Raw genomic sequence first — 14,158 nt, 5'->3', positions numbered from 1 at the left:
AGCAGACGTCTCTAAGTGATACCACAATAAGTAAGGGTTAATGTATAGTGAGGGGGTGGTTGGAGCTGACTGGAATCGAGCAGGATGTAAAGCCGGAAACAGTGTAAGGACACTGTGTAAGAAGGTGATTTAATTACCTGATTGCTACTTTGCTCCATGCAGCAGTACATATAAACGCAACTTAGAACACACTTTACACAAACAAACAAAAAATGGAATGCAAACTTAGAACTTTCATGCCCTAGTAATAGTATTATTTCAAATACATATGAAGCATTGAATAGTGTTGACCTAAACATAATGATGCTTGTGCAAACATACAGTAAACATAAGGCTAACTTACCTGTGATTAACCCCAAACATAAATCACAATTGTTCCCAAGACTATCCAATTAATTTAAATATTTCAACAACTTTCATTGAATGTATTTTCTAATTTGTAAAATTAGTTAATAGTCTCTATATCTAACCTAAGTAAAGCTTCTGATATCCATTTTTGCATTAGCTTGGTATGATAATACTAAGATTTAATTTTTCGGTGAAGAACGAGGGGTAACAGGTGTTTCCGTCTAACAGGTGACCATGTTAAATGCAAGTGGCAACCTCCGGTCTAAAACTATGAGTCCAATGTGGAAGTGCTAAAAACTGCAGTTCATCAAAGATCCGCTTGAGGCTGGCTCTAGAAGTACCAGAAACCACATACACTCAATTCAAATAGCCGATCTTTACAGCAGAAATAAACATGTGTACAGCCTGGTACAAAAGACCAGTGTAGTCTGGATAGCTCATTTCTTGATGGGCACACACTGTACTGTGAATTTTTTTTCTAACGCGGTCATTTTGAAGATATTGAGATTATGCGTCTTCCAATGAGAGGCACAGCTGACTTGATTGACAGGCGGGAACACTGGCCACGGTAATTCCGAATTGAGGTTTACATGGAAAACACGTTTAATCGTCTTTATTCAATTCCGCTTAAGGTCTGGGGGTTGGGAAGAGTTCTGATTGGACAGGGGCAGGCGTGACGTATTTATGTTTACCGGAAGTAAACAGACTCAAGTTCCTGCTTCTTTCATTTTCGGTTACAACATGGAAGACCACGCATAAGTACAATTTTCGCTTTGATTATGATTATAGTTTTGAATAAGCAGCTCGGCACAACCATACTGCTTCACTTTCGTCAGCTGAGGAGGAGAAGAGAGATAGAGGACCAGAGAAGGGAGGCAGAAGACCAGACTTTGGCGAATCAAAGCCGGTTAGTGCAACAGCTGCTCTACCTCAGCCTGGAACATGTACCCGCCAGAGCAGAATATGTGCTTCATCGCGACAGGAACGAGCATGCGCAGAACGACCGGAATTAATTTAAAGCGGAATGAACGTATACATGATCGAGGAATTATTAAATTCCGATTTAAAATCAGAATAAACCAGCCACTTACTTCGGATTTAAGTATAATTTGGAATGGTGATTTTCATTTGGAATAGGTGTTTACATGGTCATTTTTAATCTTTTAAAGAGGATTTAATTTTAATTCTGAATTAAAGAGGAATTAAAAGTCTCATTTAAACGTAGCCACTGTAGCTGTTGGCTAGGAGGCTCAAAGCCCGCCTCTTTACGTCACAATCACTGGACAGCAGCAATATGGCTCCCGCCATCGATTGGCCTCAAAACAGCGCTTCAGAAACAGATGGGTGACGTCACGGATACTACTTTAATACAGTCTCTGGATTTAATTACCTGATTGCATTCACCTGGGTTACTTTGCTCCATGCACCAATACATACAACATAGAGCACACTTTACACAAACAAACAAAAAAAGGCCTTTTGTGTCCTAGTAATAGTAATGTTTAAATAAATATCAAGCATTGAATATAACAGGGTACCTGGGTTGCAGTTTAAACTCAACATAATGATGCTTGTGCGAACATACAGTAAACATAGGGCTAACTTACCTGTGATTAACCCCAGACATAGCTGAAGAACGAGAGGTGTAACAAGGGAGTGACCCTGTTAAATGGCTGAAAGTCACCAACTAACATGGTCACACTTTGCACTGTAACACCTACCGGTTAGCAAGCCTTATTCAACGGATTATAATGCACAAAAGTAACCGAAATTGGCCACATTTTCACATGGCAGCACATGTAAAGCCGTGATACACCCACTAACCAGGGTAATTCAAGATTAAGATCTTTATTAACCACATTTTGAGTAAGTTAGGAATTCTCACCTGAGCCCTGTTCGTCATGTTTCTTTTACGCTGTGTCCACCACATACAGTCTATGGTCCACCATGGTGTTGAGCTTGTGTCTAGTGGTAAATCTTCCTGTTCAGGGCGCAGCCTTTTCTAAGACTAAATCATCTCATGAACCATGTTTGGAAGTTAGAGTGTATTAATTTTCCTTCACTTTAATGCTGAGGCTTCAGTTGATATCAGCTGTATCTTTCGTTTCACTTTCTAGAACTGTCCAGAGGAGGGCGTGCATACCCAAACACATGGTAGGCTAATTGGCTGACCTTTGAACTGGAGTCAAAATTTTGGGTGTTTGTTTTTTTTATTAAACATTTTGAAATATACAAATATCCATCAATATCAATATTTCCATTTACTCCACCTATATGAAACGTTTTTATGAGAACTGATTACATATTATTTTTGTTTTTTTGGTACAAATTTGAATTTGTGGGTTTGTAAACCATTTAAAGCAACGACTTGCAAGATTCAGTAAGAAGGCGCTACTATATCTTTGTGACGCGCAACAGCATGGCTCTGTGGTAGAACAGTCTGGGAATAAAATGTAATCCTCAACACACTTCATTATTTCTTAATTTGCACAAAGGTTTAAAGATTTAGACCAGTAAGATAGTCAGTTGGGTCCCTTTTCTCTCCCCACTCACTTACACAGCAAGGTGGCTTATATTAGGACTTAATTAAACTGAACATTGCATCTACTATCCTCCTATCAAATTTGATCCTTGACATAACTGATCTTAATGTGTGTGCAGCAGGAGCCATAAACTCAGCAAGAGACTGAACTACCTTTTTCTTTCCTTTTTTTTTTCCACCACAGCCGACCAAGCTGGTGGCTCCTTGATAGAATCAAACCAATTAGGTTTCTTGTTTTGCTTCATCGATGAAAGGTTTCTGTTCGAGAAGAAAGGAGAAGACTTCCAATTTGCATGTAACATCTGAATTATATCTTGTCCACTATGGTAGAGATATGCAAGGTGCAAGTAGAAAGCACAAGTCCCACTCCCACCCCCCATCATGTTCTCCTTTTACAGAGGTACTATCGAGAGCGTCCTCACTGGCTGCGTCGCTGTGTGGTTTGGTGGCTAAACTGCCTCCTGCCAAAAGACTCTGAACACAGCCAGCAGGATCATCAGTGCTCCTCTGCCCCCCCGGAGCCCCCTGGACTGTAACACACACATACACACACACACACACACACACACACACACACACACACACACACACACACACACACACACACACACACACACACACTACATGCAAGGACTCTACCTCAGCTGCTTTTGCACATTAACCGTTTACTTAATCATTTACTTACCTCGTATACTGTCTGCATCTTAATATCATTTGCACTGCTATCTATTTTCATTGTCCATTTTTAAACTGTCTCTGCACTACCTGCACTGTGTACATAGGATGTTTTATAGAACTGTATTTTATTATATTTTATTGAATTTTATATTTAAATTTTAGATATTTAAAAGCTGGAAGAGAGAAACAGCATCTCGTTTTTCCTGTATGTCTCGTATAAACAGTGAAAATTGACAATAAAAACCTTGGAATCTTGAATCTTAAATTCAGAACTGGAGAAGAATCAAAGGGGTGGTATTTTTTTCTCCTGCTGACATAATTTTCACACAGCTTCCCTTTGAAATGACTTCAATTATTCACAGCTTCTCCATGCTATCTAATGGGGGGGAGAAAGACCTTCATTCACTGTCCGGGAGGTGTGATATATGCTGCATTAACCTTGATCTCTCTTTTATCCTGTAATTTACCTTAACAACTAATTAGGGTTCAATTTTCTTCCAATTCTGCCCCCACTGGGAATTGATGACTCAACCCAGTGCAGCAAGTTAAACCTTAGCCCTGACATCAACCAGAAAAAAAAAAAACCTAATATGTGTTGGTGAAAATAAATAATAATAATGTGGAAATGTGTGCTTCATTGTCTCTGTTACCCTGAAATGTGCAGAGGCTGTTGTGACAGCCTAAAGTACCTGCTCCAATGTGTGTATGCGTGTGCCTTGACAGAATGAGAACAGCTGGAGTGTCGTCATGGGACTTTCTATTTCACTCCCAACATCTTCATTTTATTGCATTACAGTGCACAGAGGGAGAGGCAATGAGCTGGTGGCCTTTACTGTATTTCCAGCTAAACCACTTTTTATGTTGGACTTGTCTCGGCTGTGTTCCTCTTTATTGTTTAGCTTGTATTATCTTTCTTTTTTAACTTGTATACCATCTATCTCAGTTTATCACCCTCTATGTCCTTCTCCTTTTCTAATTTTCACATCTGTAATTGTTTCCTTTTCGGTCACGGACTGCTGGAATTCAGGTTGGCCCGTCTTGAAAAAGAGCTCCACAGAGGACAACTCGACTTGTCATGTAATACAACCTTTATGAAGACTGTAAGAGGAAGTAAGGAGTATACAGAACAAAAAAATGTTGAAAACACTTTTCAGTTTCAGCTTTTGTTCCTGCTCAGGCTTTGAAAACATTTTGACATGTGTTTGATAGAGTACAAAATCTGCCCAGTCAAAAGCAGCTTGTCTCAAATCCAGACAAAACAAAACTCATTATCTAACATCTTCAAGGACAGCAACAAAAGCGTTGTCTGAGAAAATTGTCAAAAGGGACAGTCATGAAATGTCTCTCTCCTTTAAATATTTTTCAAGTGTAAAAGTTGTAATGGATGATCAATACATTTAAAGAGCACATTTACCACGTTTATTTGAGTTGATATTTTCACCCGTCATAAATTGTGGAGTATATGACTGCCTCTGCTTTAACACTTCACTATGGTAGTTAAGCAACATCAGACAAGACAGCTTTCAACTTATACAGCCCTACTGCTAAGTTCAGGCTGTCTACCGACGGTCGTATTGAAGTTGCACAGAGAAGAGAAGCTTATTGTTGAGAAAAGTTAGAACACAGCAGAAAGGGCAAGCGTTGACCTGCGATGCATAGACACCATGGGCTGTGTATATGTGACCATAACAGCTCAGTATGTGACAGATGACTGGCAGCTGCCGTCTCTCATTCTCCAGAGAGCAGTACAAAAGTCACAATAAATCACAATACATTGTAATATATGGCAAAGCAGTACTCAGTATGCATACTGTTAGAGATCGCAATACTATCATATCATAAAGTAAGTATCATAATGATATCATGGGGCCACTGGTGATTCATACCCTAGTGTTTAGGCAGATTTTTTAATGGTGCTTTACTATGCATAACAAACACACAGACACACAGACACACATGCACACACAACACACTGTTATTTACATACTCACCATCCATGCATGCAATTTGCATGTCATCTGTACATGAAATAAGGAGGGATGAGTTCCTGCTCTTCAGCTGTAACCTCCAGTCTCTCCTCAGAGCAGCTTTGTGACATTTTCTCTGAATTTCTGCTCCTCTTCCTGACAGTGATGGCTTCTTGTTGAGCTCTTTTCTCTGAAGCCATTGTATAAGAGATGTTTATCAGTGCACACATACAATATACCTTTCACCCCTGATATGCAAGTTACCAGGGCAACGTTTATTTATAGTTTAGATTCATACATGACCGTCTTGGAAGGGAAGTGAAGTGTGTCGTAGAGATAGTACACTTTGAGAAAAAATGAAACATGTTATGAATCCATTCAGCCGAGAAATCACACTTTGAAAGAACAATTCAGAATAAGAAGGTGAAAAACAACATTTTTTGGACATTTACGCAAACACTCGAGACAATAAAAGTGCACATACATGTAAGTTGCTGCACTCAAGCAGGTAGAACTGGAAATCCTAGAAAGTAGGAAATAAAGTGTATCAATGTTTAATGCTGGGTTAAAACACAGGAGACAGGGGATTTCCATTATGTGGAACTATAAACATGACTGTTGAAGCAGGCTGGGTGTAAAATCGGCAAAGGAGCTTGAGCACTGCACCAAAACCATAACCCAGAGATAGTATTGTTCAGTTTTTGCAAGAATCTGGACCATAACATGGACATATATGGAGATTTATTTATGTGCCAAATGTCACATACACATTTCATAAGATATCAAAATATAACCCCATACCTTATCATGAAATACATGGACTCAGTATTTGCCTGGAGTACTAACAAACACGTGACATGTCATCATGCAATGTGACTGAAGCATAGAAATACAGAGTTGACATGTGTGGCATTCAAAACATGACATCAGGGATATCTTAAAATATCTAAACTTCTTATGCTGATGGTATCAAAGTGGTCCCATTAAGTAGATCAGATATGCTCTAGATGTGACATTTTACAATGCGGTGAGCTGATCTCCTCTTATAGCGATCATACTTCAGTATATCCAAAAATATCTCAGGATTCTGAGGTATTTTGCTCAGTGTATGTTTGCAGTGGGTGGGGTGCAGAAGCAAACAAATAGAACATGTATTATTTAACAGGATGCTTAAAGACTGAAGAATACAACGGAAAATGAAAGCAGTAAAAACAGTCTGAATACATTTTATACATCTAGGTGTATCCGCATTGTCTGATGTGATTTGCTCCCTGGACTTGCATGCAAAAGGTCTGTGCTCTTTTTTAAAATCATAAATTAGTAAATGCTTTTTAAGTTTGCAATATTTGGTCGCTGAGTTGCATCATGCCCATGTTTGAATTATTAATCAGCATCAAAACCATTAGGGTGAATATTGGGGCAAATCAAAGTAGTCTTCCATTAGCAATGTTTTCTACATCAAATCTGCTCTGTAGATTATAATAAAATGGGAAACCTTTTATAAGCGTTCTGTGTCATTTAGTAGGCCTAGTATGAAGACATAGTGTCTTAGTTGATAAATGCATTTTACTGAAGTCTTCCTTTAATACCAATCGCTATTCTTTCTACCTTTTTTAAAAAATATTTAAACCTATATTAGAGAGGATCACAGATCTGGCACAGCCTAAGCTCTCTCTTTTTTGTACTAACCTTGGTCTCTACCATAGCAGGCTCTTAGCTATCTGATTATTCTAATATGATCGCTGCAGCAAGCTGCTAAATGCTTCTACCTGCCTTCTGTCGTCGGGCAGCCGGCATAAAGTAGGATTGTTGAGTGCTTTCACTGAAAACAGCAACCGGCTGTGGCTGGAAATGAGTACCATGACGGCATTATAAGTAAGACCAAAACTGCTGGTGGATTTAAAACAATTAACTGTGAAAGTTACCGAGACACTCATCAAAGCTTCCGCTTGAAAAAGTTACTTTTTTCATTTTGCTCAGAGTCATTTTGAGTTTTATTGTTAAAAAGGTAGCAATTACAGCCGCTGTATGAGGTGTGACATTTAAGAAGAAATAAGATTATGATATAAAATCCCAATATATGCACCACCTGCCATGGTTATGATAAGGAACTAAATTGCTTTCCACTAAAATTTATTCATGTGTCTCACCTTTCTCAGAATGTGACAGTTGCTGTTCTTCATAATGAAACGAAAAGACAATGGTTCAGATGTTTCGGCATCGGTGCAACACTCTTGCAAGTCATTTTTCTGACATCATTGCTTTCCCACCATCAAATCAATACACTTTTCTTCCAGAGTTAGTTTGGCATTTGTGACCTACATCTCAGCAGCAGAGCATGTTTTGTTTGCTGATAACTAATAATCAGCAGAAAGCAAATTAATGAAGGGGAGTTTTGCAAACAATTCCATGCATTCCTACATTAGTAAAGAAAACAGAGGGAGCGACCTCTAAAGTGAAGCTCTAACTGGATTTAAACCCACAGAAAAGCAAACTCCTGCTGCTGTAATCTTGCTGAGCCTCTGAGGGTCTTTGTCCAGATGTCCTCTGCATGGAGAATAAACTCAAATGGTATAATTAGTGAGTGAGTGAATGAGTGAGCTCAGCTCTGTTGAGTTTGGTTCACATGTCTTTGTGCCAGCCTCCATTCTCATCAGCTTTCTATTGGAAGACGCTGCCCTGTAAAAATCATTACACTAGTCCAGGCCCAGACACATGATCCACTGCCATGTGTTGAGCTTCCACTCTGATTTTCCTGCTCAGTCGCAGAATTTAAAAAGGCCAGAGATTAGCTGTGTAGGAAGGTCTGTAAGGACAAGTACAACATCATATTCTTCGGGACTTAAGGGGCATCAGGTAGGAAGGGAAGGAAGGTATGATCTGCTTTTTGCATTGCATAAACAGGTCTTGGGTCTGCAGAAGGCGTTGACGTTGTTCTAGTTGTGGCTGCCACTAAGGGTCATGTGGTATGTTATGTAACTTATCAGTAAAGCATAATTAGGATGAGGGGTTTCCTTGCCAAGCACCTTCCTTTTCATTGGGCACAAGTATCTCAAGTTATTTCAAATATAGAACTGGAAAATCTTTACTTAGCAACATGTACACCACTCTGGTTCAGTAGTGAAGGCTATTATTTTCTCCCATGTTACAGGTTGTGCTCACAAAACCGACATTTTACTCAAGAGGATTTGAAGTGCCTGTGAGGAGAATGAACCTGGCTTGTATACTTCTCGTAAAAAAAACCTGAGTCTGATGTGTAGAAAAGCAGTTTTTATGATGTGATTGTACTACAGCAGCAGATCAATGTAACCACTGTCGTCAACTATAACACGAGGCAACATGTGCATTATGTAAGATGTAAAATCAGTTCGTCTTACTCTTTCATAACATGAAGTAGAGTTCTTTAAGATATCATAAAATTGATTCAATCTATTCCAACAGACATAAAAATGCAGCACACTTAATAAGAAAATAAAGGTATAAAAGAAAAAGTACTGTTTTGTATTTAATTGTAGAAAAAGTGCAGCATGAAATGTGATGAAGGTCACATTGCAACTTTGAGGTGATGACTGCAAACCTGCTGATGCCACATGGAGCACACAGAGAGCAATAAAGGGAGAGCGACAGACACCAACACTCACACATACAATTTGATGTATCCCAGAATACTTCACACAGCTGACTGGAAAACACGTAAAGCCGAATGTGCTAATGAACCAAGGTGTGTAATTAAAACGCTGTCATCACTTCAGAGGTTTAATTCAAGGTGAAAGACACGAGATGTTAGGCAGGTTTTATAAAAAGCCTCTTGCTGACATAAGAGCCCCTAAAATAGAAATGAAGTGTTCATTAAGTTGAGGAAAGATTCATTTTTCCCTCCAAATTTTCATGCATCCATTAGCAAAACTGACATTAACTTCTGCTATCACCACTTTTAATTTGAAATGTTGATCTTTGCCTCAGTTTGTTCTGTCCTTTCGAATGCATCTGCTGTTAAAAATTCAGGTTTTTAAGAAGCCAAAAGCAGAGTGCTAAATATAACTCCCTCATCAGCTAATGTATTAAATATTTATGCAGCACATTTCAAACACAGCGGCAATTCCAAGTGATTTACATAGGCACTGTTACGGCAAAGAGAGCAGCAGACATTTAAAAGCAACAAGGGATATCAGCAGCAATGAAACGCAATCAAACAATAAAACAATGAATGATAAAAGCAGCGTAATTACGGAGTGCAATAGATTTAGAGTCAGAAAATTAAGATTTGTAAACAGCAGATTATTTCATTACTCTTTCTTTGAGACAGCCTCCAACCTTCTGCAAAGTCGCAGCTATTCTGTGATAATATTGTTTCATAAATATAACGCCTTTTTAAAGATAGCATTCAAAGATTTACGAAATCCTAATAACTTTTCCCTGCTGTCCTCCAGACATTTAAATCTGTCCTGTCTTATCATCCGCAGTCAGTAGCTTCATGAGCATTTCCATATATTTATTCTATCTTCTAATCTGCCTCCTTGCAGTGAGTGAGGCAGAGATGAAAATCAAGCAATTAAAAGTCATCCTCTGCTGTCATAAAAACTCCTTCCCAGTGACACTTGAGGAAGATCTGGATCTCTGCCGGAGAAAATTAATCATCCGACAGTCAATTTACCTGTCAGTCTCCAGCATGATCCCAACGCTGCGGGGTAAAATCAACCCAGTTGTCAAACAGAAAAATCATCAGAGAAATGCCTCAATTTCACACTGAGATGCTTTTAATCTTAAGACCAAGACCTTGCATTTAAATTAGATGGAGTCAGTTGCATGAAACATATCTTAGTGTACTGTTTTTATAGTTTGCTGCTGTTGCATATAAAGATGTGCATGTTTGGTCAACTGAACGATTAAACTTTGTCCCCTTCGCTTGTGAGCACTAGAAAAACTAGTGGTTAAACTTAATATTAATATATTCATCACTGTAGGCCTGAAATGCCAGTCATACTGTGTCAAAGCTGCATGGCAGCCATCCTATCCTAGTTTCATTGATGGCTTCTGCTTACTCCTATAAAGCTCTCCTACTCAGATGTAAACATATACAGCTGATGGATGGCTTTACGTAGCATGGTGCGATTTGGCAGTACTTTGGTTTAGAGAATGGAGATAAAGTTGAATGAAGGCTGTGTCTGATCAAACAGGCATATAACCAACCAGAACAATGCATGATAATGGATGTTAACCTATAAGGCAGACCAAAGGCTAGTGTTGGTATCTAGCCACACTCGGCAAACCAAGTTGGCCCCTGCAGACTCTGTGATCCAATGTTTTTACATTTATTCCATAGAACAGTGAAGATTGTCAAGACATATGGGGATGAGAGAGGGCAGATTATATAAACCAAAGGCCTGAGGGTCAGAGTCTAACACATTGCCAAAGTGGCGGGGACTCAGCCTCTGAACATGGAGAACACTAACTCAGCAAAACCGGTCACCTGGATTTTTGACTAAAAACAAATAGACTTCCATTTCACTGCAAATGCTACTTGATGACAGTGTGAGTCATTCTAAACAGTGATTGGAAAAGTTAAAGGCTAGATGATATTTCTTGGTTGACTGGTTACTTTCAGCCAGTCATTTTATATGCACATGCATTTTGAGATATAAACATAAAACAATCATCAATCAGAGCAGCTATAGTATAAGAATGTTGGATGAGCATAAAGTTGAAGTTGTAATCATCCGAATATCTAATCGTCTTTCAAGGACACGTTGGTCTCAGCTTCTCCGACAACAGGTGGACGTTAACCAAGAGAGTGTCAATATAAATCAGTGTCAGATCATCACTTGCAGCGTGTTACTGCAGAAAGGTTGTTACCCCCTGAAGAACCCTGCAGTGTAGCCAACTTGGCTCAGTCTGACCTGATGGATGCCAAATGTCTTTCTTTAACTGATCTCTTGGCTGTGTTGTTTAAATCATGAATAATAAGAAGCATTTGATTCACTTTAGATAAAAGCTTCTGCCGTTTGTTGTAAGAGTAAACTGTGACTTATCAGATGCCAGCCAGTGTTAGCATGTTTGCCAATTTCTATTTTCACTCAGTTTCCTGGGTTTGAGCTTCCCTGCACTTGATAGGCTGCTACAATCACTGTTCTGTGATCATAAGATGTGTTTTTCTCTCACCTCTGTCCAATGAAAGCTTTATTTATGTAGCTCAGTTCATTCCAACAAAATTTGCGGTGTGTTCTAAAACAACGGAGAACAACAAATCTAAACAAATGCTCAGCATATTTATGCAATGAGTGTGACAAGGGCAGTGATTAGCAGCCACGTTCTCATGATTCACAGATTTCAGTCTCTCACCAGCACATGAATGCAGCAGCATGGGTCAGGAGTACACTTTAAACATGAAAATGCACTTGTGTATCCAAGGATAGCTCAATTTTAGTGAGTATGAAACGGTATATGGTCTGCACACTGTTCGCTTTACACAAATAACCCCAAGACTGTTCAGATGTGTGAGCTTGTACATTCACAAACGCGTTTGCATCCTAAGAGCAGCTACTCTTCAAATGCTAGATGAGCGAGTTGTCGAAGGAAAGAGACAAACATGAGATGAAACTGTTCTGTGAGCTACTCACACAAAAGAGGAATATTAAACTGAAGAGACAACCAACCTAGGAATCACCTTCTGAAAAGTTTCTTTGTAAACAGTCTGTGTTTTCTAGACATTCAGATAATGATTTGTTGGGATTTGCCTACCTCTAAAGCTACTTTTGGTAGCAGTGCACGCTAAAATAAACACCAAGTGGGGTTGGTTAATTTGTGCTGCTGTATTCACACTGTTGCTTTTCAAAGAACTTCACTTTGGGGAAAACACATTTCTTTGTGTCGACATATTTGAAAAGTTGATTCATAAAAACTGAACCCCCTGCTGTTTGTTTGTTTGTCATGCCTCAGGGACTGTTCTAGAGAGCTGATGAGATGTGAGCAGAGCAAGAAAAAACTCCCTGAAATGAAAGGCATGTGCACATAACATTACTATGCATACCTGCATGTTATATGTGGAATTTATCTGATGATATCTTCATGCATATTGATGATAGACACATCAAATGCAGTAAGGAAAACAGGGTGCAGAGAGATCCAGGGAAAAAACATGAATTATGGTATCTTTAATTAAGGTGATGATATTCACAAAACAAGAATATCTCACAAAGTATAGAAAACTTTAGCAGTGACATGCATCAGTGAACATTCTTAAAACGTTTTTTAAAAAAAGTTATTCAATTATCTCCATCATGGCATGCAAAATAATTTCATTGATTAGGGTGGATTTTTATTATCTAATCAATAAAAAAATACAAATTAGAGCTGCACTTTACAGTTCTTTTAAAACAAACCATAGATCAAGGAGTTCTCTAGAAGGGGTGGCTCATGGATGTCACCACAGACTGTATTATAAACCTTTTCCAAATAATATTCCCTTGATTTCTGAGGCGCTTGAAAGTAGAAACTACAAATTGGTTTCCAGGGAAACAAAAGTGCAACTCCAATAAAATAAAGGAATGAAGGGTTAAAATAATGGATTATATATATGTGTGAAGTACAACTACACAAACGTACAACTATTGACAAAATAAAAGCAATCTCTGTCAGCATTTTTATGCTTCTTCGAGCACTGGCTTTTTTAATCTTTCTGTCCAGCAAAAACATTTGCTTGTAGAAAATTCAATTCTACCATCTACAACAGCCAGATAAACCAGGACCTGGTTCTTGCTGGTTGATGAGGGCAAAACCTTTGGTAGCACTGGTATTGTTGGTTTTTGTTGACGTGTTTTCTCTGTAAAAGATAAAAAAAGAACTCTCAAGACCAAACTCGAAGAAATATCAAAAAAATTAAGTAATGAGCTTCAGTTCAGATGTAACAAGGCTCTGCCCCTCTCTGCTGAAAGGGTATTTAGAGTATGAGTATGTTTCTTAAAGCTGCAGAGAAGAAAGAGGGTCCATTATTTGTAAAAAAAAAAAGAAAAAGAAAAAGTGAAGCACCTGAATGCTGGTGTCTATGGGTCATTAGCAATCTTGAGGCTGGAGAAAGGCTGAATAGAGCTATTTTACTAGGCAGTGTACAGAGCTCAGGATCCATCTGGCCTCTCTGTGTCAGAGAAGAAAGGAGATGTGGAGTGAATACGCCATGGATCGAACTGTAAATGAATGTGAAATCAAGGTAAGTGACGATATCTAGGCCAAGGGGCTTTGAATTTTAGTAAACAGAGTGCATGCTTTGACTTCAGGAAAATATACGGGAGGAAATCTTAATGATACAGACAACAGGAATAAAAGAAGCTTAATCAGGACCAATAGGACCCCCATTTAAACCCATTTGGGGTTTGTTGATTTTAAAGCAGATGAGATTATTTTATTATCCTAAAGTCTTAATCTGATGGCAATAAAGCAATACAGCTAAAGGAAAGGATCATAGCTTGGAATGGGATTGCTCAAATAAAACAAATAAAAGATCAAATCTAACAAAATCAAGTAATCCAATGCTGATTTTTATCAAACCTTCACTTTGTGTTGTTTCAAACTTTGAGTAGGATTAGGATAACTTTGATACAAATAATCAGGATTATACTAATCCCAGCAG

At 38.6% G+C, this 14,158-nt stretch overlaps 1 protein-coding gene across 3 annotated transcripts in view; it reads right to left on the bottom strand.

Moving 5' to 3' along the window:
* Window positions 1–2,492, bottom strand: part of adcy2a (adenylate cyclase 2a) — an 83,228-nt gene extending 80,736 nt beyond the window's left edge. The window contains exon 1 of one of the 3 annotated variants that reach the window (XM_034698435.1): window positions 2,234–2,492. The gene's annotated coding sequence lies outside the window, so the exon portion shown is untranslated. The remainder of the gene's footprint in view (window positions 1–2,233) is intronic. The other 2 variants (XM_034698433.1, XM_034698432.1) reach the window with 2 other exon arrangements.
* Between the last annotated feature and the right edge of the window lie 11,666 nt (window positions 2,493–14,158).

Source organism: Notolabrus celidotus, chromosome 12 (genome assembly GCF_009762535.1).
Source record: "Notolabrus celidotus isolate fNotCel1 chromosome 12, fNotCel1.pri, whole genome shotgun sequence".
Taxonomy (NCBI): Eukaryota; Metazoa; Chordata; class Actinopteri; order Labriformes; family Labridae; genus Notolabrus; species Notolabrus celidotus.
Note: the sequence above shows the minus strand (reverse complement) of the source record. Positions and strands in the feature narration are given on the sequence as shown.